The 25,565-nt window shown below is 50.5% G+C and overlaps 1 long non-coding RNA gene and 2 pseudogenes across 2 annotated transcripts; 1 reads left to right on the top strand and 2 right to left on the bottom strand.

Annotated features, from left to right (window-relative positions):
- The first annotated feature begins 349 nt into the window (after nucleotides 1-349).
- LOC130865143 (kallikrein-2-like) lies at nucleotides 350-5,460 on the top strand (annotated as a pseudogene).
- Nucleotides 5,461-13,455: 7,995 nt separating this feature from the next.
- LOC130865142 (orphan sodium- and chloride-dependent neurotransmitter transporter NTT5-like) lies at nucleotides 13,456-18,255 on the bottom strand (annotated as a pseudogene).
- Nucleotides 18,256-18,819: 564 nt separating this feature from the next.
- Nucleotides 18,820-25,565, bottom strand: LOC130865587 (uncharacterized). 2 transcript variants are annotated; one of them, XR_009056143.1, is made up of 4 exons: nucleotides 24,870-25,565; nucleotides 23,623-24,083; nucleotides 22,853-22,920; nucleotides 18,820-22,404 (listed from the first exon to the last, which is right to left on the bottom strand). It is a non-coding gene; the product is annotated as an uncharacterized LOC130865587 (long non-coding RNA). The 2 variants fall into 2 exon arrangements; XR_009056144.1 differs by having other exon boundaries at nucleotides 25,435-25,555.

The raw sequence follows: 25,565 nt of genomic DNA, 5'->3' as shown, positions 1-25,565 counted from the left end.
GATTTGGCTTAGGTGAGGAGACTGTGTGTGGAGCCCCTGTCAGACTACTGCTCTTGTCACCCTCTCCGGAATCTCTGCTTCTGTGATCCAGCATCCCTGCTGTGAGCCCTTTCACAGCCAGATCTCAGACCACAGGAATTCAGCCAGTGTGAGCCAGGGCCAACAGAGCAGGAAGATGTGGGTTCTCACGCCAGGCATACAGAAGGAGCCCAGCCTACAGATTTAGGGGTGGGGTTCTGACATCCTCTTCATGCCTATAAGGTGGGAGGGGACGTGTGGGAACGAAGACTTTATAAGGCCAGAGAGACTCAGCTCCCAGTTCACCACCTATCCCTCCACACCCTCCACCATGCGGCTCCTGCTTTTGTGCCTCATCCTGTGTGTGGAGAAAGACGGTGAGAAGCTGAGGGAGGGTACACCGGCAGGGGATAGAACCAGACACCTCTGCCTTCTACCCCTTGAGCCCAGCTCCACCTTCCAACCCACAGCCTGTTTTAGATCAGGGACTAGGCTCCTTATTTCTTGGGGTGCCACCCTGACACCCTATATCTGCCCCTCCATGATGCACAGATCTTCCCACTCCTTTTGTTCCTGAATCCACCCTGAAACCCTGGATTTCTCTTTGTCTTAGTCCACTCCCTAAGGAGCAAATCCTGGGTCTTCGCTGTCTGTCACTGAGGGAATCCTCCACTGGAGGCCACCTTAGCCCAACCAAGACATTACCGCCACCCTGTGCCCCCAACCTTGATTTCTGTCCCCAGCCTATGCCACTGGGGATACAGGTCCCATGACACATCCTGTTTCGTCACGTAAATAAAGAGATCTAGTCAGAGACCACAAATAGCCCCCCACCTCCTGCGATCTGAAATTGGGGTTCTGGAGTTTTCTGCTTATTCTGTCTCCTCCTGAACTTCCATCAGTGGGGTGGGGATGGTTGAAGCCTGGGCTCTTTTAGAACTGCTTTCTGGGGCCACATCCTTCCCAGTCTGCTTCCTCAACACTACTCAGGATTCTCTCCCAAAAAGCAGACATCAGCCATGCGAGCCTATCTCCATTTCAGGAACTCCTTGTCCCTGAGGACCCACGGCCTTCACCCTCACTTGCCCTATACCCCTGCTCACCCCAAACTCCCTGGAGCCCATGCAGCTCCAGACACTGATGTCATCTGTTGTCTCCCAGTCTGCTGAGGTCAGCTTCGTGCTCAGGGCAGAATATCTGTCTGCCCAGGGCCATCTGCTTCCCACACACCAGTTCATTCTAGCACCTTAATCCTGACCCCGTGCCCTCAGTCCTGGTCCTCTCCCACGTCCCTTCCCAGTCCCTTTTCCATGCCAACCCTGGGCTCTACCCAGCACTCTTTCCACAGGTGCCAGGTCCCTCACTGAGTCCAGGATCATCGGAGGCTGGGAGGGTGAGAGACATTGGCAACCCTGGCAGGTGGCTGTGTTTCATGGTGTGCACCCCCAGTGGGTGCTCATAGCGGCCCACTGCATCAGCCGGTAGGATGGGCTGGGATGTGGCTGTGGCCAGAGCCTGGCATGCTAGAGACCCTGGGATCCATCTCCCAAACACATTAGTAGAAGAAGAGCAGTGGTGGGGGCTTCTATTCTTTAAAGAAGAACATGCCACCCTCCTCTTTGGATGGCCTTGTGAGAGGTCTTGTGAGGGATCTGAGGGATGAAGGATGGTCCAGGAGGCCTGTGGCAGCAGAGCTGGGACTGGCCCACCACCACCCATGACCACCTGGGTCTGTCCCTGGGTCTCTCTGGGTTTCCTGTCTCACTGCCCTTTGGCATACTGTTCTCTGTTGACTACGTGGGATCGTGTTTGGGTTTTGGTCTCTCCTCCTTCCCTGTCTCCATGTCTGTGTGTCTCCTCTATCTGTCCTCCTCTGGGTGTCTGTTCTGCCATCAAGTGTCTCCCCCTCCAGATCTCTGGGTCTGGGTCTCACTCTCCCCCTCCCCTCTGCTGGCCACACTGGAGAATAGGCCTAAGTGGAATCTAGTAGACCGGAAGGTGTCCCCAGCGCGCACTGTGAGAGAAGTCCTCAGTTTCCCCAGACCAACCTGGCACTGGAGGACCCTGTCCACTGTGGGGACACAAAGAGAGAGGTTGGGGTGAGCTATATCTGGGCCAGTACAAAGTGTGGGCAGGGTGCTGATCAGAAACGGGTCAGACCTGGAGTTGTGGCAACACCCCACGGACCAGGAAGTTCTGGCCAGCCCTGGTGCAGCTGGGTGGCTCTCAGGTCCTTTCCCTCTCTGTTCCAGTTCTCATTCTCTCTTTACTCCCTGCCTCCCTTACTACTTTGTCTGTTTTTCTCTGCCTCTCGTCTGTCCCCAATCACTTCCTCTCTTCTCACCCCATGTCCTCGCTGCTCCCCACGTGTTTTCCCTTCTCGCTCTTCTCTGGCCCTTTCCTCCTACACCTCTTTAGCTCTCTTGTTTTAATCACATGTGTGTGGTGTATGTGTGTGTGCTGTTGGTGTGTATGCGTGAGTGTGCATCTGTATGTGAGGGCCAAAGGCAGGTGTCAGCTGACTCCCTCTCTCGCTCTCCGGCTTATGCTTCTTAACCTTTTTTATCGCATTTATTTGTTTTGTGTGTGTGAGTGTGTGTATGTGTGAGCATACATGTCGTTGCACACAACTGGAGGTCAGAAGACAGCCTACGGTCATCAGTTCCCTCCCTCCACCACGTGGGTCCTGGGATTGAACTCAGATCATGGGGCTTGGCTGCAAGGACAGCTGAGCTGTCTCACTGGCCCATCTTTTTAAGTCGCCTTAACAAAAAAAAAAAAAAAAAAAAAACAATTATATATGAGTGTTTCGCCTGTATGTATTTCTGTATGTCTGTGCACCACGTATGTACCTGGTGTCTGAAGACCTGAAGATGACCTGGAACTAGAGTTACAGACAGTTGTGAGCCACCATGTTAGTGCTGGGAATCAAACCCAGATCTTCTGGAAGAGCAGCCAGTGCTTTTAACCATGAAGCCATCACCTCTCCGTCCATCCTCCATGTCTGCTTTTTTTTCAATAGGAGCGCAAGCATTCAGCATGGCTGACTGTCAGACAGCTCTAGGGATCATCCTGTGTCTGTCCTCAGCACAAGAATGCAGGCATCTGCCACTCAGTCTGATTTTCATGTAGGTTTTGATGGTCCAAAGTCAGGTCCTTGCGCTAATGCAGTAAGCACTTTACCCTTCCCCTGCCCCCAGGCTATTTCCAGAGCCTGGAGGCTCTGTCCTTCCATGTGTGTCTGCCTTTCAATCTCTCCCCTTCCAGCACTTTCTTGTTGTCTCCGTCCACTCTCTCCTTTCCCATCCCTTTCTCCTTTCTTCCTCTATTTTGCCCCGGTTCCCTGGCCCCCTCCTTCGGCCTCATTCTTGCTTCCTCCCTAGCATCAGCCTGGCAGGGCTGGGTCATCAGCCTGTATGACAATGAAGACACTGATCAGTGTGTCCCTGTCAGCCATTCCATCCACCCCCCACTCTACAACATGAGCCTCCTAAAGACCAGATCTCTCAGTCCCAACGATGACAACAGCCACGACCCACTGTTGCAGCTGAGTGAGCCAGTCAACATCACAGAGTCCTGAGGGCGCTGAGCCTGTCCACTGAGGAGTCTGAGCTGGGAAGCCTCTGCCTGGCATCTGGCTGGGGCAGCATCAGGCCAGATGAGTGTATGCCTGTGTCAGTCCCCTCAAGCCTGGAGCAGGAGGCACAGTTCTGGAAGAGATTGGGCTGCCAGGCTGCTGTGCACCTGCCATGGCTGTGTTCTCTTGGCCTGCAGCTATGAATGCAGGGGTGCTGCAGAGTGTGGACCTCTGCCTCACGTCCAATGATGCTCTGTAAGGCAGCTAATTTGCAGACAGTGACAGAAGTCATGCTGTGTGCTGGGCACTGGGAAGGCGGCAAAGATACTTGCATGGTAAGCGGTCCCCTTTGCTAGGCTCTGAGAGGACAAGAGTAAAGGAACCCTATTCTGGGCTGAGCCCCAGCCAGCACCTCCCCATCAGCTCTCCAGAGTGTCACCCCTCTGCTTCAGTCCTGTCCCTCCCTCCCCAAGGCACAGTCTTCTACATGCAGGGATCTCACCTATGAACACCTTTTCTAAGGTATCTCCCAGGTGCCTGTGACCACCTTGGGCAGTCAACAGTGAGCAGAGAGAAGCCCCTCCCACACAGAGCACCAAGAGGGATGGGATGTTGCATTGCTCCTCCTGGGGCAGCTGTTTCTACTCACAAACAGAGAAGACACACACTGTTCCACCCCTCTTGGTGAGTTCACGAGCTAGTGGGATTAGCCTCTGGGAGCATGAGTCTATCAAAGGCAACTGTATCACCAAAAGGCCTGCCCCCAGCATAGGTGATGACTCAGGAGTCCCCTGCAGAACTTCGAGCAGTTCCACCAAAAAGCCTACCCTCTGAGGGGCCTCCTGAATCCCCATGCTCCCTTCAGGAAGGGGGTGTTGATGTGGAGAACATAGCTCCACAAAGAGGGGCAGCCATGAACAGGAAGCATAACTCAGACACGATGGGGTAGGATATCACAAGGTAGTGGAGCCATGGGCAGACACAAGACCTGGGACAGCAGGAGGGACACCTGTGGTAGGAGGGGGTGTTGTGTACAAGGTGAGATGAGGCAATGCCTGTAGGGGGGTACCCTATAGTATCAGGGGTGGGGCAGAGGGGAAAGCAAGTGCCAGGTTCCAGAGGGAGAGGGACAGCCTGGGGGCTTGTGACTAGGTAAATGTCAGCAGACAGAGTGTGAACAGGAATAAGAGCAGGCAGGGGCTCGCTTCCTGCAGGGTCTCATTTGAACCACAGAGCAGGGAAACACTGACTCTGCTCACAGGCGCCCTCTGGTGTCCGTGGACTCAGGCTGCAGGAAGGCAGACGTGGAAGGGAGTATCTGTCTCAGGGTTGAGCTGGGTGGAGACTCCAAGTCTTACCCTCAGCTGGTCTCACCCTACCGTCTTCCTTACAGGCTTTTGCCTCATCTCTCTTACTGTATTGCCTCCACGCAGGCCTTCTAATGTCAGAGCTGGCCTTTCCCTGGCCCTGCTTAACAGCTCTCTCTCTCCGTGTCTCCCCATTGCCTTGGCCAGGGTGTCTATTCTAAGAAAAGTTCAAGGGAAGGGGGCTATCAAGTGACCCCGGGGTGGAAGTGTTGCCTCTTCCTGGGGCCCTACCTTCTGACCCCCCTACTGATATGAGGACCCTCCTCGCTTCCTCAGGGGTCCGGGTTACATCCCCTCTGGAATGCTATACTGCTTTCTTCTGGAAGGCTTAGCCGGGAGGTGGCGGTCATGTGCAAGAGATAAGGCACCCCAGACAGAAAGTAGGGTGTCTTCTCTCACTCCACCCCACTCTTCTTCCCTTAGGGAGACTCTGGGGGCCCACTCATCTGTGATGGGGTGCTAAGGGTGGTAACCCCTGTGCCTGGCCTGGGCACCTAGCATGTTCACCGAGCTGAAGCTATACGAGACATGGATTGAGTTCACCACGGGGAACAACCCATGACGTCCCTGTACCTTCCTTAGTAAACTGACATCCACCCCCTTACGTTCTGCCCTGTCCCTCTTTTCTGGGCTCTAGGTACCTCGGGGTCTAGGACTCAGCCGGCAGAACCCAAACCCTCCTGAACCTCCCGACTCGGGTGCTGGGTATGGATTCATGCCTTTAGCGGGAAGAAGGAACTGAGGCAGGTGGAACCAGCAAGTCTCAGCAGGTTCCATGTGCTTCTCCCATCTGGAGAATATGGCAGGTCTAGAAGCCACTCAAGCAGAAGGAGGTGGTGATGGTCTGGTATGTGTGTGTTTCAGAGATGGAGGAAAGGGGTCACCCAGGAGACAGGACAGGGGCACAAGGTGACAAACCCAACCGAGGTGCCTCATTGTTCTGGAGACACTGAGATGCCTAAGGACATCCTGAGCAGAGGAAGGGGGTCACTCCATGTCACGGGGCAAGGGAGGAGGACCACAGAGTGGGGAAGCTTATTCCCTTTGTGGGTGTTGGTGACCACAAACCACAATTAACAGTAGGACTCTCAGTCGCTGAAGATGTGGCGCTGAGGTGAGTCATGGGTGAAGACCACGGCAGCGAGCACACAGAGATCCAGAGACGAGCTCCCAAGTGGACTGTGAAGTCCGTGGCTCCTGCGGACTCTGGTGTGTGAGGGCATGCCCAGTATGAAGATGTGGCTACAGCAGCTGGCCAAGCCTGGTTTGTGGAGTGCTCACTGGTCTCTGTGTAGTACTCAGCTGGGTCACATGACTGACATGTTGTCCTGCTCCAGTGTCAGCAGAGCCCCGGATGCCCAAATCCAGGTTCACACTCTAGCCACACTGTCAGCACGAACTGCTACTGATGCCCAAGGCTCCAGTGTACTGGGACCTCTCCGGTTGGGAAGTCTGCAGCATCCAACATTGTCCCCAGAAGGGACTCAAGTGAGGGTTCTCTCGAGATTGAGCCCCCAGGCCTCCTGGGAAATCTACTGTCCAGGAAATGAAGGAAGAAACAGATTGAGGAAGAGAAGAAGAGAGGGAAAAAGTGAGGTGAGAAAGAAGAGGAAAATGGAGAAAAGAGAGGAAGCGTGGGGAGAAGAAAAGAGGGAGGAGGGGTGAAGGAGAGGGGAAGAGGAGAAGGAAGAAAGGAGGAGTGGGGAAGAAAGAGTAGGGATGGGGTGAGGAAGAAGAGGGACATCCTGTGACAAGCTGAGCAGGGAGGGGGCCTGCAGGAGAAAGTGCAGGTATAGAGACAGACCCTGATCTCACTGGGGACATGGCGGTGACTCCATTACTTTTTCTTCATACCCTTGTGCATGAAGAAATCCCACCCTAGATCCAGGGGTAGAGGAACACCGAACACTCCATACAGGAGACCATAGAGTGTGTGTCACAGCTGGGGAAGCAGGGCATGGCTGGGGACATTGGGTCACAGGATGACGAGGCACTCTGGGAGTCAGGCTGAGGCTAGTGAACTCTGGTTCCCCTGGGGAGAGTGGAACTGTGGTATCGACATCCCCGAAGGCTGGCAGGATGTGCGGGTTTTGTGGGTACTGCTGGTGGTCCCACTAATGGAGGGAACAACTAGCTTGGGGAGCCTTCCATTGGGTGGGACCCTGACTTTGGGGCAGAAGCTGTTGTTGAATCACAGCTCAGATCACACTGTTTGGAGGCTACTTTGATATGAGTAGGTTTGGAGGTCACTGGGTGGGGCCGGACCCCTCCCTCACAGTCAACAGCCTATGAAAGCCAGGTGCATGGGCTGCTGGACTTGAATTACTGCTCAGTAGAGCAGGGTCTGAGTCACCGCTGTGGCTCCAGCATAGGATGTGATGTCCTGAGCTAGCCCAGGAGCTGAACCCCTGTTAGACAACACCCTAATAAGAGGCTGAGCAAGAACAAGGATGCTCCGCTGCCCCCTCCAACTGGGCCTGTTAGTCACACGGACAAGACAGAGAATGGCAGGAAAAGCTGTCTGTTCTAGGGGCTTCGGGATAGGGTGAGGCCTGCCCAAATGTAGACACAACATTGTCCACACTCACCCTTGTGTCTCTCTGCAGTAAACTCTCCCATCTGCTACACAAAGCTCTGTGCATCTCAGATGAAGGCTTTTTCAATAATCACAGGGACTGGAGAGCCAAGGGGAAATCCAGCACAAGGTCCTGGTGATTGTGCCTTAGAAGTGAGACGGGGCATTTGATGACCAAAAATATTTAAGTTGAATTCCAAATTGAGTTAGAAATGTCCTAATAAGCGTACTGAAGGAGATAGAACCAGATATTAACAATATTAACCTTGAAAACATAAAACAAGTTCCGAAAAATACTAGGGAAGTAAAAAATTAACAGTTAAAAAAGAAAAGTTTCAAAATGTGTGTATCACCGGGCGGTGGTGGCGCACGCCTTTAATCCCAGCACTCGGGAGGCAGAGGCAGGCGGATCTCTGTGAGTTCGAGACCAGCCTGGTCTACAAGAGCTAGTTCCAGGACAGGCTCCAAAACCACAGAGAAACCCTGTCTCGAAAAACCAAAAAAAAAAAAAAAAAAAAAAAAAATGTGTGTATCTAGGCCAGGCAGATAACTCAGTCAACAGAGTGCTTGTCTGCGAGTGTGGGGACCTAGGCTGGATCCCCAGCATCTGCAGTAGGCTGGAATCTTCCAGAATGTTCACACAGGAGAACAGCACAGTCAGTGGTGGGATCGTCACATCAGTGAGAACAGTGTGAGGGGAACCAGGATCATGAACCATCCTGTCAGGAGCCATTTTCCCAAAGATGATAGCAGGGACCATTGTCCTAAGGATGTTTGCAGAAAGCCCCACTGCCTTGAGAGCTGTTTGCTGACGGAACCTGCCTCACGTCCCAACTATCTTGATAGCAGGGACCATTATCCTAAGAATGTTTGCAGAGAGCCCCCACATCCCAACTACCTTGAGAGCTGTTTGTTAATGGAGCCACAAAAAGAATGTTTCCGCTTACCAGGTGTGCTGACCTTTGCTACCCCGGCAAAACCCCCTACCCCAAACCAAATTCCTCATTCAAGGGGTATTTAAGCCACAACCATTACGCTAATTAATGGAGGCTTTGACAAGAGAATTTTGCTTGGTCTCGTTCCTCTCTCGCGCCCATGTTCTTTCAGGTAGCGCCCCTTCAGACCCTGGAATAACTAGACCTGCTGGACGGGTACACCACCCAAGAGCAGCAGACGGACAGAGGGAAGAGGAGTAAGAGAAGCCGAGAGGCTACACAGGGTGTCACCACAAGAGACACAGGGAGACAGGAAGGCAGTGTCCCCTGAGCGTGAGCATCATGGCATCTGGGGATGGGGCTCTGTGATGGCCCTTCCGGGACCCCACTGAACACAGATTAACCTTCTTTCTGGTCCTTTCTGCCTGGCCCCTTGTCTCTACCAATGTCCACCTCCCAAGGTTTGCCTCTGCCACAGTCTCCACGATTCAGTGCTGAGAGTCTCAACCTCCACCTGGCTCTTCTTTCCCTGCATTTCAGCAGCTTCCGCCTTCCCACTGTGAGACTGAGGGTTGCCGGGGATCTGGTCTAGCAGGTTGATAAATGGATACTGAGTCTAAAATTCTGAATCTCTACTAATGGACTTCTGGAGTGGATGACAGTAAGAGCCTTGGCAGTCTTTGTTTAGTTCCATGAATGTATCTGACTTTAGCTATATTTATCTACACAAGGTGACTAACCCTAGGAAATATGTGTATCATGTGCCCTTGGTGAAGACAACCACTGTTTGTGAAGGAGGTCCTATACTTTAGGCATTATCATGCACACATAGAGAACTTCCCTGTACCCTTAAAGCAATAGGCATCTTCACAGATTAAATAAAGAGCTGTGTGATCAAATAAATTCTTCCAAGAAACAGAGCTCGTATGTTGACTGTCAAGGGTTTAGACTGGGCGTATACTCAATGTACCAGAGATCCCTGCGGATGAGGAATTCTGTCATTGGGGTACACAAAGCCCCCTGGTGGAGATTTGAAATTGTACAGCAAGCCACAGAGATCCAACACATAAGGACACATTAAACCAGATTCCGAGCAACTCCCAAACATAGAGTTGGGACCTCAGTAAATGTCAGCATCTTCCCCTGTGCAAACTTTTTGAGACCCCACTTCTTGCACATCCAGTCTCTTGTGCAAATATTTGTAAATGGTACATAAGCTATCCAAATTTATACTGGAAACTGAATTAGATCTGATTTTTCTATATTTACCCATGTCTCATCCTTTCATATTAATTTATGTATGTTAATTCCAACGTTGTGGTCAATCAGCTCCACCTTTGTGGGCCAGATGATGGTGTCATCCCCATCAGTTCTCTAGCCGTTCCAGCGATCCACAGCGGAATACGGCCACGTCCATGATGTCCTAATCAGGGTTACTATTGCTGTGATGAAACACCACGACCAAAAACAAGCTCCACATCACTGACACTGCCCATCACTGGCGGGAGCCAGGCAGACCTAACACAGGAACCTAGCAGCAGGAGCTGTTGCAGAAGCTGTGAAGGGGTGGTGCTTTTACTGGCTTACTCCCACTAGGATGGCCCTTTAAGCCCCACTTAAAGCATTCGGCAACTTTTCTAACCTGAAGTCCCGAAGTCCAGCATGGTCAGGCTTGTCACAACAATACCCTGCTCCCTGGTACCAACGTCTATCTTAGTCACCAGTCTATTGTTGTGAAGGGACACCGTGGCCAAGACGACTCTTATAAAAGAAATAATTTAATTGGGGTTTGCCTACAGTTTCTGAGGCGTACTCCATCATCTTCACGGTAGGGAGTATGGTAACGTGCAAGCAGGATAGAGAGAGAGAGAGAGAGAGAGAGAGAGAGAGAGAGAGAGAGAGAGAGAGAGAGAGAGAGACTGGGTCTGGCTGGTTCGGGCTTTTGAAACCTTAGAACCCACCCCCAGCAACACACCTACTCTAGCAAGGCCACAGCTCCTAATCTTTCTAAGCAGTTCAACAGAAGACTAAGAATATAAATTTATGGGCTCACGGGGGCCATTCTCATTCCAACCACCACATATGCCATTGTATGTCACTAAGTTTGAGTGACAAACATAAACTCTGGGAACAAACCTTCATTTAGTATCTGGACACACGGGCAGTCTCCCTGACTGGCTCCCTATGACCACCTGTCTGGGCCCACCAACCAGAGAGAACCTCAGTCCTGTGAAAATGAGGCATATGGAAGAAATAGAGACATGGTTCCAGAAAGACAGAATGCTGAGGCTGGCTGGGCTGGTGGAGCGCTCGCCTAGCGGACATGAAGCCCTGGTTCAAACCACTGCATCTCACAGACCAGACGTTGATACCAGCACTTTGGAGACAGAAGCAGAAGGATCAGAAATTCAAGTCTATCTTTGGCTATATCATGAGTTCAAGGACAACCTGAGCCCTAAGACCCTGTCAAAAGGAAAAGGGGGGTGAGAAAATAACTGAGGGTGTCTTAGTAAGGGCCACCATGACCAAAAGCAAGCTAAGGAGTGAGTGAGTTATTTGGCTTACACTTCCATGTTGTAGCCCACCATCAAAGGAGGTCAGGACAGGAACTAAAGCAAGCAAGAAACCTAGAGGCAGGAACTGATACAGAGGCCCCTGGATGGATGCTGCTTACTGGCTTGCTCCCCTTGGCTTGATCAGCTGCTTTCTTATAGAACACAGGACCACCAGCCCAGGGACAGTACCACCCACAAGGGGCTGGACCTTCCCCCATCAATCACTAATTAAGAAAATACCCTACAAGCTTACATACAGCCAGACCTTACTGAGGAATTTTCTCAACTGAGGTCCCCTCCTCTCAGACGACTCCAGCTTGTGTCAAGTTGACATAAAGCCAGCCAGGACAGAGAGGAAGAGACAGAAGCCATAAGTGCCTGTAGAACAGACCGTGACGAGAGGGAGGGATGAGGAGGACGCTGTTCTCGTGGATGGAGACACAGTTTTGAGGATTGTGGCCTCTGTGCCGCATGTCCAGGCTGGAAAGTGACCTTGTGGGCCTTGGCAACTTAAACCCCAACCACCTCTCCCCACACTGAGTGCTGCTGTTCAACCTGCTAGAGAGGCCGGTTCAGCATCCTGGGCACCGACTGCTGTGGAAGACACGAGACCAACGCTCAGATCCTGGGGGAGATCCTCACACACTCTTCATGCTTTTGTCCAAGATTACCCCTCTTCCAGCAACCCTGTAGTGCAGACTCCAGTTCTCCACCTTTACCCAGGAGTCCAGACCCAAAGCTCCAGGCCCTGAATCCTCTCCCTCCGTCTCAGGGGTACACACCCAAACCCTCATCCCTTAGACCAGAGCCCTCCTCCCTAGAGCTGTGTGTCCAGACTTCAGCCTCTTCCCTAGACCCAGAATAATGTCTGGCCCTTGCTCCTGAGACACAGGGTGGAGGTGGCTCCCTCCTGCCTCTGCTCTGCTACACGAAGACAATCCCTGTGAAGTCACCCTGGTGTCACCCAGTGGCTAGTCCCTCCGAGTACAAGCACAGCCTTGGGAAACTTGGACTCTGCCCACTGTGCTCTTCACTCTGTGACGCCGTCCACACTCACCCACTCCTCCCCCTGCCTCAACTGCAAACAGGGTCGTGGTCAAAGGACTTTATGGATACAGAAAAAGGTGTCACACCTGTGAGATTAAAAAGAAACAACCAGAGGTGGTGGTGTTATACCCAAATCCACAAAGTCCCTGCAAAAGCCAACAAGGAGATGGAATCCCATATATAAAGGCAAAGAGCCTTTATTTTAATCAAGTTTGCAAACTCAGTCTCTCCGCATGTCCAACGTATTGGAATAACTAGAGAGCCCAAGCTCAGTTAGAATTGGGCTTTTATAGTTGTAAAGGTGGGGGTGAGGGGTTTCTGAGGTTCAGGGCCCTTGATTGACTGACACTTGTCTAGGGTGTCCTGGTGAGTGTGCTGGCAGGTGATCCTAGGAATTTCCTTTGGATGGTCTGTTCTTGGGTGGTGCTGGATAATCTCAGTTCATGGTCCTTCCTGCAACCAGGTATTGCTTCCTGGTAAACTGCTGACACCCAGGCCTCCATTAAACTTTTCGATGGCTGAGTCCTACACTGGCAGGTGATAATGGTTGGAAATTAAGAACTTCCTTTGGGTGGTCTGCTCCTATCAAGCTTATCATGGTGGGCGGAGTCCTACAGTCAGGTGTGGTTCCAGTGCCTCACCTTCTCGGTGACAGCAGTGACGTGGACCTTGGGGCAGACTCAGTCCTGGGGTCAGCATGGTGCTCGATATGGGGTTAGACTCTGGGAGGAAGTGCTTCCTGCAGTTTCCTCACGGGTGGGCCGCTAAGAAAATTGAGTCAACACAGCCGAAGGGTCCCAAGTCTCCAGGCTACTGTGTGAAGTGTGTGTGAGGGGGAACACTGTGCCCACAGCAGGTATGTGTGAAGTGTGTGTGTGAAAGAGGGAACACTGTGCCCACGGCAGGTATGTGTGAAGTGTGTGTGAGAGAGTGAGAAGCATGTGCCCACAACGTGTGTGTGTGAAATGTGTGTGTGTGTGAGAGAGAACACTGTGCCCACAGCGGGTATGTAATTCACCAACCTCACTTATTAACAGACCACAAATGCTGTCTTGGCAGCACGTGAGATCACTGTCCCTGGGAGATAGGCCATACAGTTGACAGGCAAAAGGACTAGGCAGGGCTAGAGGGAGCACTGTGTCCGACCTGGGCACACCAAAGTTGTGTCCATATCTCAGAGAGTCAGGAGGCCCTGGGCACTGCATCCAAACTGCTGGAAGACGGGCTTTGAGTTGGCGTGTCCAGCTGAAGCCCAGTGAGGGCTCTCACAGATGTTCCCGCTGGGTTTCCACATCCTGTCTTCTGCTTTCTGTGGGGCGGGGACTGGCTTGATGTGCATCAACCAGAGACTAAAAACATTTAACATGGCCACTTCAGAAGCCTATGCCTGTCCTTTCTGTCCAGTGCTGTGGCAGCCAAGGTCACCTGCTGGGAGGACAGTGGGCTCTGGTGCCTCAGGATTGTTGGGGACAGTGGAGTCACCTCGAAGGCTGAAACTGGAGAAAATTTCACTGTCACTTCTTGTCAATAGGTTTAGGGTTGAAGGGGGATGGCATCTGTGGGGTTCTTTCTTGGGAGTGGAACCTGGCCACCTTTGTCCTGGCCTCTGAGTGTGAGTCTTCTTAGCGCGTATGCAGGCCGCTGGCTGACCTTGTTGGATCGCATTTCTGTCCTTTTGGAGGATGAAGGCTTTTTAAAGACCTCACAGATGACCTGGTCGTCCTGGTTCCACCAGTGCTGCAGCGGATACACAGGGATGGGCAGCAGAGCCAGGACGCTGAGGAAGGTGACCCAGCCCAGGACTATTCTGGTAAGGCTGCTTCACTTCCTGGCTCTGGAGACAGGGACAGTGGACCACAGGGGGAAGGGCTCAGTCTGGGTACAGTGTCCCCAGGGCAGGAGATACAGGTGAGGACTCAGTCTGAATACTCTGGGCACAGGGTTCCCCAAGTCCTGGGGGTAGGAGATGCAGGATGGGGGGCTGAGTCTATGTGCTTGGGGTTTGGGGTCTCCAGGTCCCTAAGTGTAAGAGCCACAGGGTGGGGTGCCAGGTCCCCAGGGCGCACCATACTGTCATTCCAGGAGATGTAGTAGAGGGTCTTCCTGTGGTAGAGATTCAGGAAGTAGATGGTGAGCAGCACCAGCAGAGCAGGCAGGGTCACGTAAGTCCACAAGAAGGTGAATGGTGCCCAGCGGCCCAGCTGGTAAGAAATCTCAGCCCTGAACCTGGATGAAGGAGGCAGCCATCAGGACGTAAGGCCTGGGCATACCTGGGCATAGGTAGACCTTCTATCCCCAACTCTTGGAAACTCCTGATGCTTAGTGTGGGGGACCAGGCCTCCCTGGCTCTGGACCATGTTTTGTTACCCATGAGAATCGTTCAGTCCACAGATGGTACCACCACGGCCCTTGGCCTGCAGTGCACTTAGGAATGCATCTTCCTGGAGGATCTGCCCACTCTCTGAGGACTTTGACTCCTGTGCAGTGCCTCTGCCCCCTGAAGGCCTAGAATAGATTGGATAGCTAAGACCCCCCCCCCCCAGGGATTGGAAATTACCTCCTGATTCCATAGACAAAAGCCAGGGAAAGGTTCTGGAGCACCACAATAATGACGAGGACCATAGGGACCAGGTGGTCATCAAACAGGAACACCACGTAGCTGCCGGAATGACTGAATTGGACAAGGCTGCCCAGAAGTCCTCCCAAGCAGACAGTCACTAAGGGTGGACGTGGATGGGGTACACTGGGGGTTGTGAGCTAGGGGGTCCATGTGACCCCGGGATGCTTCAGGTGAGGTAAGTGAGAGGAAGATTACAGGTAGGGGCTTTTGTACCTGGTATCAGCTTGGGATACTTCGTGAAGGTTGGGATGTTTCTCTGCAGAGGAAGCACAATACTCTCCAGGAGCGTTGTCACTGTGGCCAGACCCATGAAGACAAGGGCGATGAAAAAGATGACTTGAGAGAAGGCCACGTATGCCAGGCCAGGGCCCTCCGTGAACTGTGGGGAGAAGAGCTCTAAGGCAGGGCAGGGTCTGGATGGATGGGGTTAGGAGAGCACTTCATTAGTCATGTCTGCCACTCAGCGTGGAAATCGAGGAGGTTAAAGTGTCCAAAGTTGTCCCTCCTTGACTGTGTAACCTGAGTGACATTCATTTTCTGGGTCCCTTGAAGTGAGCTACAATGGAGCTGTGGCACATAGATGTGGAGGGGAGCCAAGATCAGAACTCTTGGCTGCGGGGAGGCCGCCAGACCAGCCTCCTTGACAAACATACCTTTTCCTTCTGTACCAGGATGCTGCAGGGTGGGGAGAAACGGACCACATCCGCCTGGAGTTTACTGGGGAGCTGACTGATCCAGTCCATGTATTCTACTGGAGGTTTATGAATGGTGCCTTGGGGAGGTCAGGCAGCCTGGGACAGCACACCTTTGATTATCATATCGACCAGATTGTTGACACTCCTGCTAGCGTAGGAAGAGAAAAGACGATAGAGAATGGTTTGGCTCCCCAAGCATCACCAACCAAGGAGGAGGAGAATCGCATACAGATGTACGCTATCATGGCTCTGGAAGTCCATGGTTGGGGGCTCTGTGTGTGGTATGTGATGTGTGTGGTGTGTTTGTGTGTGTGGTGTGATGTATGTGATGTGTATGGTGAGTGTGTGATGTGTGTGGTGTGTGTGTGGTTGTATGTGATATGTGTGTGTGTACGTGAGCCACCCCAATTAAATGTTTTCTTTACAAGAGTTGTTGTAGTCATGGTGTCTCTTCATAACAATAGTAACCAGAGCTAAGACAGTGTCTAAGACATGAAGGCCCCGAAACACAGCGTTAGTCAAGTCCTTTTCATTAGTGCCTGGTATTCCATTAGTTGGATGGTTATGCTAACTTTTTTATGAAATCTTACTGCTAGGGTCTCAGATTGTACTTCCATGTTTACCTACAGGTAGTCAATGGTCAGTCATCGTTTGGGTCACTGAACAAGTGATTGACTGTGAGAAGTACTTGTCTCCAAAGGCAGTGCGTGAATTTACACACCCACCAACAAAGCACAAGGCTTCCTCTAGCTTCCCTGCACACTGGCTCTCAGTTTCTGCCTGAACCTCTGAGTCTGTAGCTGACAGTCATTGCAGCACGTGCGCAGTGTGGTCTCGCTGCAGCCTTCCCTTCAGCTTCTCAGGTGCAAGCTGGGTGTGGTGGCACATGCCTGTCACCTCAGCATTCAAGAGGACAAGGAGGGGTCAGAAGTTCAAGGTCATCCTTAGCTACTAGACAGATCAAGGCCAGCTTTGGCAACATGAGACACTGCCTTTTAAAAAAACCAGGTGGTGGTAATGTACGCCTTTAATCCCAGCACTCAGGAAGCAGAGGCAGGTAGATCTTTGAGTTCGAGGCCAACCTGGTCTACAGAGTGAGTTCCAGGACAGCCAGGGCTACAGTGAGAAAAACAAAACAACTCAAAAGAGTTAGGCCCATGGGATAGTTCAGTGGACAGATCACTTGCCATTCAAACTTGGAGTTTGATCTCTGAACCACGCAAGAGAGAAGCAGACTCCACAAAATTGTGTTCTGACCTCTATATGCATGCCCAGACATGCACGTGCAGGTGCACACATGCACCAAGCAAACAGACAGACAGAAATTGCTAACCCTTGACATCCTAACTGGAAGGAAAACTCTTAAGCCTCTGAATGCTACAGCAATGAAACAAAAAAGCAAGGAGAGGCTTGTGGGAGGACTCGGAAGGAAGGGAGGGGGAATTACATGACAATATCTCAAAAGATAAAATAATTCAAAGTGTATAAGAAAATTGGTGTATACAAAACAAATTCCAGTTCTGTGCCCATTGTGATGGCACATACCTTTATTATCTTGTGTGTATGGTTGTTTTGTCTTCATGTATGTGTGTGTTTGTCCACCTTGTGTGGGCAATGTCCTCAGAGGCCAGAAGAGGGTGTTGGGTCCCTGGGCTGGACCTATATAATGTTTGAAAGTCAACATATGGGTGCTGAGTACTGAACCCCGGGTCCTATGGAAGAGCAGCAAGTTTGCTTGTTTGTTTTGGTTTCTTGAGACAGGGTTTCTTTGTGTAGCCCTGGCTGTCCTGGAACTCGCTCTGTAGATCAGGCTGGCCTCGAACTCAGAGAACCAACTGCCAGGGCCTCCAGAGTGTGCCACCACCACCTGGCTGCTGTCAGTGTTCTTAACCAATGAGCAATCTCGCTAGTCCTGGCACACACCTTTAATCCCAGCACTGGGAGGCAGAGACAGGCGGATCTCTACGAATGTGAAGCCAGCCTGGTCTACAGAGTGAAGTACAGGCCAGCCATGGATAGACAGTGAGACCTTGTCTCAAACAACAAAAACAAAACAAAGCAAAAAAAAAACCCCCAGTATCTGGCTACACCTAGAAAAAAAAAAGCAGAGCGACTGGGCAAAGCGCAAACACTTGGTGCTTCCCAACTCAAACACAGCCCCTGCCAACAGCCGCCGCCCGCATCGTGGCAGCTGTGACATCATGGTAAGCTGTGACAGCAGCCTTGCAGGTTAAATAGGCAACTTGAAAATGATCCTTAGCTTCATCTGCAATTTCTGGAACTGTCCTCGTCCGTTAGGCAGCGGTTGTTTATTGTGAGGATGAGGTGAAGTGGGGTTCAACGGAAGGGTCTGACTGACAGGACTGTGGTGCTGAAGGGAAGCTGAGAAGGAAAAGCTTCTGCTAGCATTGCCAGGTTGTACCACTCACTTCTCAACACAGTTGGGCCCGCTGGTTGTGGTCCAGAAGCCTAGCACCAGAAAGATGATGGCCCTGCTCAGTAGCTACATCACCAGATTGGCCATGGCCATAAAGGAGGCCAACTTGATGTAGTTGTCACCTCTAGTCTGGTAGGAAGAGAAAGTGATGATGGTGCCCATGTCAAGGCCAAGGAAGTAAAGCACATGGCCTCCAGCCTGACGCCATGTGTCCAGCGATGACAAGATAGCTGTGGAAGAGAGGGTTCCCAGGTGAGGTGAGGCCGACAGAGCAACGAACCTGCGAGGCCTAGGGAGTGAGGTAGAGAGGGACTTGCCTCTATGGTCACCAGGGCGCCTGAGGCTAGCCAACGCTCCTGGCAGGAAGAGACTGTGGATGAGGAAGCAGCAGAGGAGGACATAGGGGAAGAATATGGAGAAAATCAGCATCTAGGCAGGTAGGTCACAAGAAGCAGGAGAAGGAAGATAGAGAAAACATTAGTAAGGCTGAGGGTGGGCAGGATGCTATGAGGAGGAGGGAGGTGCTGGGGGGGCTAGAGAGTGAACCGGTCAGTGGGAGGTGAACAAGGAGGGCAGTGTCTAAGGAAAGACAACAAAGGTTGACCTCTGGCTTCCAAAGGCTTGTGCAGACCCCGCTGTACACACAAAAGGTTACGTATGACAGGAGCGTCCCAGCACCCACCCCAATGCCACCCACACTCCCAAACCGCCCAGAATCACGTTCCTAGGTCCAGTCTCTTATGTTTCTGTTCTGCCCTTTTACCTGTGAGTTCTAGCATGCAGTCCGGGCCCTGCTAATTCCACTCCTTCTCGCTGTCCACCTTGTTCCTGAGACAGGTCTCACTGCCCTGGAACACGCTGATTAGACTAGGACCCTGGATCCTCCTGTCCCCACCACCCCAGTTCTGGGTTCCAAGGATCCCTTTCTGTCTGGTCTTACATATGGGTACTGGAGACCAAACTCAGGCCCCCGAGCTTCTGTGTCTTTTGTTTGTTGTAGAAGGAGCTGCAGGCCAGCTCCCGGCCGTCTGGCTAGCTTATGCCCCAAAATAACAACACACAAATTGTATTCTTTTAAACACTGCCTGGCCCATTAATTTCAGCCTCTTATTGGCTAATTCTCACATCTTGATTAACCCATTTCTAATAATCTGTGTAGCACCACGAGGTGGTAGCTTACCGGGGAAGATTCAGCATGTCTGACCTGCCGGCTGGCTCCTTAGCATCTGACCTCACTTCCCTTCTTCCCAGCATTCTATTCTGTCTACTCCACCCACCTATGTTCTGATCTATCAGGCCAAGCAGTTTCTTTATTAATTAACCAATGAAAACAACAGATAGATATATGACTATCCTCCATCATTTTCCCTTTTTCTGTTTAAACAAAAAGGAAAGGCTTTCACTTTAACATAGTAAAATTACATTTAACAAAACAGTTATCAAGCAAGAATTGCAGTTACAATATTTATATTTTATCTTTTATCATAACTAAGTAAAACTATAACTATCCATTCTTCAACTCCATCAAAAACTCCAGAATGATATAATATTACCTAAGCAAACAAGAAGTAAGAAACTTTCAAAACTCTAGAAATGACAGAGACATCTCGCTGCCTGTGCAGTCACCCAAAGTTCTTTTGTACCGTTGGGGCATCAATCTTCAACCTTCAGGCTCACAGTATCCAGCAGACATTTCCATGAAGCAGGAAATTTCAAAGACAGTTCAGTCACTATCTGCTGTGTCCTGCAGAATGTCTTGTAGACTCTTTAATGAAGCAGGAACCCTAAAAGACCATCTCACCTTTAGGCAAGTTCAGCAGTCCTCTCTCTGCAGGTTCTCTGTGTCCAGTTTATGCAACAGTCCAGGCAAGAGCAGTTTCTTGCCCAAATGGCTATCAAACTCCATAAGGAGCCTCTTCAATGCCCATCTTCCTCTTGAAGTAGATTGGTGCTATCAGGAGCAGATGTGTCTCACTGTCATGAACAATCCTAAGTTATTAAGACATTTAAAATGCCATATTCTGTAGTCTTTGAAAGATATGAAGAATGCCTATTTAACTGAAATATATCTCTATATATCTAGAAAATCTAACATGACTACAAGCTTGATTATTGATGATTATCCATTAACAACCTATATATATTACATTTTTAAGTGAACTACACAATCACAATACCTTAATCAAGATCAGAAATGCATATACATATAACAAATTGACCTTAAAATCCATACCAAGGCAAATTATTCATATCTATATCATATCCCCCTTTAAATGTAAAAGAACATTTATAAACAATATTTGAGAATATGGATGTAGTTATTTCTCTCCAAACTGCTTCATGCTGAATGGGGGCACTGTTATTCAGGTCTTTCATGATATAACCTGTGCGCTAGATTCATCTCAGTCGGCAGCTGAGCAAAGTAATTTCCTGAGGGTGTTCACAGCAACCTTTCAGGAAGACGTGGTCCATCATACCATATTGGGATAGAAGCAATCCACAGGGTCTCATCCTCTGTGAAAACAAAAAAAGAATCTCTTTTTCCAAAGTATCATATCCTTAGATCCAAATTTTGAAGTCAAGGAATTTTCAAAATATCTATCTTGGGTTAGTTCAATAGCATTTATAAACAAATATCTTTTAGCAGCTGTTGCTCCTACCTCAGCATTCAAACAATTCAAAGAGAGCATAATAGCATACAGTATCAAGATTCTCTGTGTATTTTCCATCTTTATGTGGCTTTACTTTAACCTCTATTACTTTTATTTTTACTTTTACTTTTTGAGACAAGTTCTCTGTATATCTTTGTCCTGTAATAACTCTGTAGACCATGCTGTCCTTGAACTCACAGAGATCCCTCAGTCTCTGCCTCACAGGCATTGGGTTTAAAGGTGTGTGCTACCACAACTTGAAGTCACAGAGGTCAATCTACTTCTACCCCTTGAAGTCACAGAGGTCAATTTACTTCTGCCTGCCAAGTGTTGGGATTAACTACTCTCTTTTTTTAAGAACTTTAACCTTTAGCTTACATATATTCTTAACACACTGTAAACCATTTAGACGTTTTCTTCGACTTTGACTCTTTCTTTTACTTGTGGCCACATGAGTCTTTAATTTACCAAGCAATATCAGTAGGACTAAAGCCGTGGCTTTGGTGGCTGGATCCAGCCCATTCCTTAGCTTTCCAGCCTCATGGCAGAGGTACTGGCAGTAGACATTTTTATTGCCACAACTCTGTGAGGTTTTAAGGTCCATGACAGCGAGCAAGCGGCAGCATTCTGCTCACAGACCACATTCAGTTGGACTGCCTGCCTAAAGGAGTCAGACTTTGCCCTGGCAGGACAGCCCAGAAAGCCAGCATTTTTAAACGACACAGCTTTTTCCTCCTACGGCTGAAAACCGAAAAGCATGCCTTCAGCTTTTCATCAACACCATTTAAGTGTTTCCTGGCAGGATCTCTTAAAAGAGCTGCAGGGTTTTGCAGCTAAAGCTGAGTCAGGAAGCCTCTCTGATGAGAGCACTTGCTTGCCATCAGTATGACTAGTAAGGAGAAGGACAGGGAGATGGGTTAGTTGCAAGAGCTCTTGGAGGCACCATCTGAGGTGACCTTTAAGTATCTGAATCTCTGCCTCCTTCTCCCCCCAGAGATCCAGTGCCTTCGGACAGTGCCCTACCAGTATTTCTGGTATCACACAACCCTTGATGCCTCCAGCCAGGTAGAAGAAGGGATTGAGATGCTGGTCTTGAACATCACCCTGTGCCTCTTTGCCACCTGGGTCATCCTCTATATCAATCAGATTACTAGGATGAGGATCTCAGTGCTTGTAAGTGTCCCAGTGGCCTCCTTCCTGCTGAGCCTCAGGACCTCCCACTGTCCAGAGGACAGGTTCATGTACACCACCAGTGTCCCCAGTAAGTGTCCTACGGAAAAGACAATAGCTACCTCAAGCAAGCTCTTGACGGGACTCTCTGGTCACCATCCCTGACACCCACCTCACCGCGCAGAGACTTGTCCTCGCTCTGCTATCACCTCTATCTCCCTGGGCTTTCTGGTGTGCATGGACATCCATGTCCTGGGGCTTCAGGACCAGAGAGGTCCGAATTACCAAGATCCCAAACCACTTCCAGGAGAAGAATATAGAGAATAGCCCTGATCTCGGTGGCCTTCTCCATTGGACTTGGCAGCATTTGGCATTTCCCATACCTGTGCCACCAGAATGGAGGAGGTGAAGCCAGAGCCTATGCTGTGAGGTTAAGGAAGGGGTGTCCAGACCCCCCAGGCAGGAGTGTGAGGGCTGCGGGGCTCCCAGCTGCCTGAGCAAGATCCCACCCCTCCAAAGGCAGCTTTCTGCTGATGTACCTCATCCTGCTGCTTCTGGTGGGGATTCTCCTGTTGTACATGGAGATGATCATTGGACAGTGGCTACGGAAGGACAATATCCAGGCCTGGAAGCAGCTGGCCCCCTGGCTAAGCGGTTTGGGCTACTCCAGCACACTGCAGAAATGGTTTTCTTCCTTGTGCTCCGTCTGTGTCCCTGTGAGCATCTGGATGCCTCACACCAGTTCTTGGCACCGTTCCTACAAACAGAGACGCTGCTAGGACTAGGGGTTCAGTGTGAAGGGGCCTTTTCCCATTAGTCTTCTCACTGTGACCTGACATGAAAGATTTATTTTGGTCACGGTTTGAGGGTGTACAGTGTGGTGAGGGACACATGGCTGGGACTGTGCACATCCTCGGGTCCCCACAGAACAGGAGGCAGAGGAGCTGAGGTTCTCTCATGGTGTTCTCAGCCCTCTTTTATTCCATCTGAGCCTCAGGGATGTTGGCAGATCCCAGGCTTTCTCTGGCTAGGAAGTGCCTCTGGGCCTCTCTTGTAGGCTGAGTGCAGCCAACATCCTCTCTGGGAACAGAGCAGGAGCCATCCAGAAAGTTTTGAGAAGAGAGAGGCTACTTGCTGGGTGAGGTACCTCCCGGCTGATTTTTTTTTAATTGTGTGTGTGGAGGGGTGCACATGAGTATAGGTACCTGTGGAGGTCAGATCTCCTGGAATTGAAGCTACAGTCTGCTGCGAGCGTCTGTGCCTGCTGTAGATACTGTGAACATTCAAAAGATACCACGATTTTAGCTGATTTTATGCCCAGCACACCAGAACTCCTGAGGCTGACAGAAGGTTCAAGAGTTCAAGGCCAACTTGGGCTACGCAGTGAGACTTAGTCTCAAGAGTACAAAACAAAACAAAAAGACCCCACTGCCAAATCCTTCATGTTAAATGTTTGCTCCTTTTAGGTTTCAGAAGGGGAGGCAGCTAAACTTAGAAACTTAGAAACATAGCTTTTTTATTCTGTAACACTGAGAACAGGGAATCTTCTGTTATAGTATATTATAGGTGATTATTATCATACACAAGACTATGTATTAACATCTCATATGTACTATATGAGTTTCTCATCAATTCTACATATTTTCTTCTATTATCACGTGTAATTTCCTATGATGTATTTATTTATTACTTTGAGACAGGGTCTATGTACCTCTGACTGTCCCAGAACTTGGCTATGTAGAGTAGGCTGGTCTCGAACTCCCAGCAATCTGCCTGCCTCTGCCTCCCGAATGCTGAGTCTAATTATTTTGAGATAGGGTCTCACTGTGTAGCTTTAGCTATCCCAGAGCTCCCTATGTAGATCAAGCTGGCCTTGAACTCATAAATCCTCCTGCCTCTGCAACTGCAGTATTGGGATTAAAAGAGTGTGCTGTCTGGCCCAAGCTAAAAAATGTGTTTTTTAAGGGTTACTCACAATCTAGGGTCCGTTTGTGGGTCTTCGGAGACAGCCCCGCCGACAGCTTCCCTTTAGCGGTCCGGTCCAGTCAGTCCCCTTGGCGGACAGGAAGAGTGCCTCTAGGGCTGTGGCTCTGAGCAGGGCTTAAGGGTCCCTACCCGCCTGGGCACGCGACCTGGGCACGCGACCTGGGACGTCAACGGAGTTGGCCGCGAGACCCAGGGCGCCACAGCCCGGTGACCTGCAGCTCGCGCGGGGAGCCCTTACTTCCCTCTGTCCCGTGCTGCCCCGAGAAGACCCCAGGTGCCAGGGAACTCTGGCTCGGTGTGGGCGGAGCTAAGTCACTGGTTGCCGGATTTCACGGTGTTGGCTCACGGTGCCACTTGCCAGGAGGATTAGATCGTGGGCTGAGTGAGGTCACAAGTTTCCCCTTAGATTTCACACAAGCACATGAAGGAGGGAAAAAGATGCCAGGAAAACTGCCAAGGGTGGAGGGTGAGGGAGAAGATAGAATAAAGATTTATGATGTTAGTGAGCTAGAACATGTAGGTCCAAATCCTATTTTTGAACTTACTTGAGGAAATGTGAGATTTTTTTTAAAATAAAAATAAAAACAGGGTCTCCAAATTTAGAATTGTAAGGACATCTCATGAAATTCTAGAACAATTCCTAACCCCTTCTCCCGCCCCCCCAAAAAGTAGTAGTGCTGGCAAATGCGCTGTTAAAGGGGAGCCAAGGATCTGGGGGCTAGGGTTCAGAGGATGAATAGAGGATGAATAGACCTGAGAGGAGCAGGGGCCACGTGGGCTGAGAGAGGGGCTCTACTCAGGCTTCTGATAACAGCTACTCCACGCTGTTCCAAGTGAGGTCCCCCAACCTTCAGCATTACCTCGTAAGGGAGACTGGGAGGTCTAAATTTCCCCAGTAGTGCACGCTTTAATCCCAGCACTCGGGAGGCAGAGGCAGGCGGATCTCTGTGAGTTCGAGGCCAGCCTGGTCTACAAAGTGAGTTCCAGGACAGCTACAGCTACAAGGAACCCTGTCTCGAAACAGAAACAAAGCCAAACAAAACAAAACTGTGTGTGTGTGTGTGTGTATGTGTGTGTGTGTGTATTTGTGCCCACACTAGGATCCGGTCACAGCAAGAAATACGGAGGTCAGAGGACAACTTGCTGGGTCAGAGCTCTTAGCTTCTACATCTTGTTCCCTGGAAACTCAGGTTGGTAGGTTTGTGGCACGTGTCTCTGCCTGCTAAGCCATCTCACCTGCCTCTTAATTCATCTTCTTTGCTGTGTCTGGCCTCTCAAAAGCTGCAGAGGGGGCGTCTGTGAGTTCATTACTGGCGGACGGTGTGCATGAAGTAGGCAGGGACAAAAGAGCAGTAACAAGTGACAGGAGCCGTGTATTCGCATAGTGGATAAGTTGGAAAATCTCATTTGACTATGGGTTTTATTCTTAAAATGGCCGCGGAGCACCTGCCGCGCAGAGACGCCGGGGACTGCAGATTCCCAGCAGCAGGTGTGCGCCCATGCGGCCGGAGAGCCGAGTGGCAGGTAAACAGAGGGTAAAAGGCACATAGACACAAAAAATAGGCGTAAACGTTTATTAAAGGAGAGAGAGAGAGGGAGAGAGGGAGGGAGGGAGGGAGAGAGAGAAAGAGAGGAGAAGAAAAAAAGAGACAGAGAGACAAAGACACATGTGCACACCAGGAGAGAACAAGAAGAGAGAAAAAGTTTTCAGATGAGGCAGAGGTCAGAGGTCGCTGGGAGTGGGGGTGAAAAAGGGTGGGGACTGAAAGAATAACAATGGGGAGAGGGAAGAATGGGTTACCGTGGCAAGCTCTGCTTTCTGAACTCACAGCCGCTGTGCTGCAAATGCCTGCGGTGCACCTGAGCACTACTGGGTCAACTAACATCCTGTCCCGCAGAGACTGCTGGGCCCACCAACATCCGGTCTGCAGA

The sequence above is a fragment of the Chionomys nivalis genome, chromosome 23 (assembly GCF_950005125.1).
Source record: "Chionomys nivalis chromosome 23, mChiNiv1.1, whole genome shotgun sequence".
NCBI classification, from domain to species: Eukaryota; Metazoa; Chordata; class Mammalia; order Rodentia; family Cricetidae; genus Chionomys; species Chionomys nivalis.
This window is presented reverse-complemented; position numbering and strand designations above follow the sequence as displayed.